Here is a 2,200-nt window from a genome sequence, read left to right on the forward strand (position 1 = left end):
CATGGTATCTAGCCTAGGGGTGTGCTGAATACCCCGACGCCCATATAGTCCCCCTATGGGGGGCGCGACCCAACCCGTTCCCATGCAGCTAATGGGCTGTACGACGTGGGGACACATTTCCTATGCGAAATGGCTAAGAGTAGTAAGGACTGATCAAGGACCCTTGGTCCTCCCACGAAGCTAGATACTGTTCTCACGCTAGCAATCTATGAACACTCCGAGGCACCTTCTTGCCTGGTAAACCGTTAAGTTCCTAGGGGAAAATTAAGTCTGGCTGGCACTAATTCCCTAAGCTTATCATAGAAATGGGCCCTAGCAATTAATAGAGAGTGCATGCAATCGTCTTCTAACATCATACTATATAATTCATGCAAACTAGGCATACCGGCTCAACGGGGCAATGACCTCCATCAAGCACCCAGAGCACAAATTTCACGCTCAATGGGGCACATTCATCCATCAAGCACCCGGAACACGGAATACACAATTCCAACATAAATTAAATGCATGCATACATACAGCGGAAGCATAAAGCATCCAGCAACACTCATGTAATTCACCTAATACAATCATAACAGTTAATCTGACCAATAATTTACATGGAGAGCTAATCTGAAGCAAAACTACTAGCATGCATGCAATCCAAGCGAATCCTACAAGTATTTCTTCCTAAATACCAAGTGGTGACTTACCTGGTTGACGCGTCCCCTTTTTGCTAGCATTTCTTTGCCCGTGAGTTGTCCAAAAATACTTATTTCTTTAAATTAGGTCCCTATTCACTTAAAAAAGTATTAGAACTGGAACCGAGAAAAAAATCGGACAAATAGAGAGCAACCGGGCCAAAATGGCTGTTCCACGCGTGGTCACGCACCAGCAGCGCGCTGGGGGTGCGTGGTCACGCGCGCGGGAAGGTGCCAGTCGTAGGCTGCACGCGCGCCCGCTTTCGTGTTGTCGCGAGTCGGCCGGTTTGGTTCGGCTCAGCGCGATCGCGTTTGCAGTTCGGTCCAGCTTGCAGGCGACACGTGTTGTCGCCTTGCTGGAGCTGCGTTGCTCCAACCTGACGGTCGACGCGTGTCCGGCGCCTGTCGCCGCCCTCTGCCGCACACCGGTCGCCCCTTTTTTTTTTCTTTCTTCTCTGTCCTCTGAAAACCGAAACACAATCCCCTTTTCTGATTTTCATATCTTTTGATCCGTAGATCGGATCATGATTTCTTCGACAAAGTTCTAGATCATGTTATGGGCTACGTCTTAGTATTTTTTTTGTAATTTTTGCTTGACTACCGGACGAGTTAAGAACGTCGGAAGTTCACTCACCATTCTCGAACGACTCTTGGATCTCCGCCTTCAGGTTGAGGTCTCGGCAAAACTTCTTCATAGATCATGCGTGAGTTGTTCCTAGGTGAAGATTTCAACATTTTAGGATCGATTCACGTAGGGAAGACTCAGATCTGAGAAATGTCGTTCAGAAACCTTACTTTGCAAAATGTTCTTAGGTCTTGACGGAGCGTCGGCCTTGCTAGCCTCTCAATTCTTGTACTAGTCTCATCTGAAGATGGATTCCGGTGGTGGTCCGTTAATATTCACGACTGACTCCTCTCTAATTTCTCTCTAACTCCTTCTTTCTTTTGCAGGGGATCTGACGGGGTTCTCCTTGGACCCCTATTAAGGCTGGAGGGGCAAAATGATATTTTTTCCCCCTAGTTGACTTCAGCTTTTTTATTTTTTTTCCTCCTTCTTCTCCTAGCGTTACAAATACAGAGAATACAGAAAGTACATTTTCAAAGCTTTGCCTGAGGGAATATATACAGCTTTATCTATAGTTTTTTACTATACTAGCTATTTACTATTTATGACAATTTACTTTATATGTCATTTACAAATATAGCTTTACTATGTATAACCGTTGACTCAGCTATAAATAAGCAGCAGGCTCCATAACCTAACAATTCACCAACTTGGAGACTTATCCAGTCAACCTAGAATTTCATTCTCAAACAATCATGAATATCTTCACTGCACCATACCAATTGAGGTCTTGCACAACCTCAATATTCCAACATCAACACATTTTGTCAACATGTTTGCTGAATTCTTTGCACTCTCTTTCTTCTCAATACACATCACCATCTTCCACTAACCTGCAAGTGAAATGGTATCGCCTTCCATGTTTTATCTTTAAATGATAGACCGAGTTCCTCGC

General features: G+C 44.6%; 1 long non-coding RNA gene across 2 annotated transcripts; it reads right to left on the bottom strand.

Moving 5' to 3' along the window:
* Positions 1 to 555: 555 nt before the first annotated feature.
* On the bottom strand, positions 556 to 1,354 carry LOC111436711. Of its 2 annotated transcripts, none has more exons than XR_002709312.1 (2): positions 1,315 to 1,354; positions 556 to 772 (listed from the first exon to the last, which is right to left on the bottom strand). It is a non-coding gene; the product is annotated as an uncharacterized LOC111436711 (long non-coding RNA). The 2 variants fall into 2 exon arrangements; XR_002709313.1 differs by lacking the exon at positions 1,315 to 1,354 and adding an exon at positions 868 to 909.
* Between the last annotated feature and the right edge of the window lie 846 nt (positions 1,355 to 2,200).

This window comes from Cucurbita moschata, unplaced genomic scaffold (assembly GCF_002738365.1).
Source record: "Cucurbita moschata cultivar Rifu unplaced genomic scaffold, Cmos_1.0 Cmo_Scf00059, whole genome shotgun sequence".
NCBI classification, from domain to species: domain Eukaryota; kingdom Viridiplantae; phylum Streptophyta; class Magnoliopsida; order Cucurbitales; family Cucurbitaceae; genus Cucurbita; species Cucurbita moschata.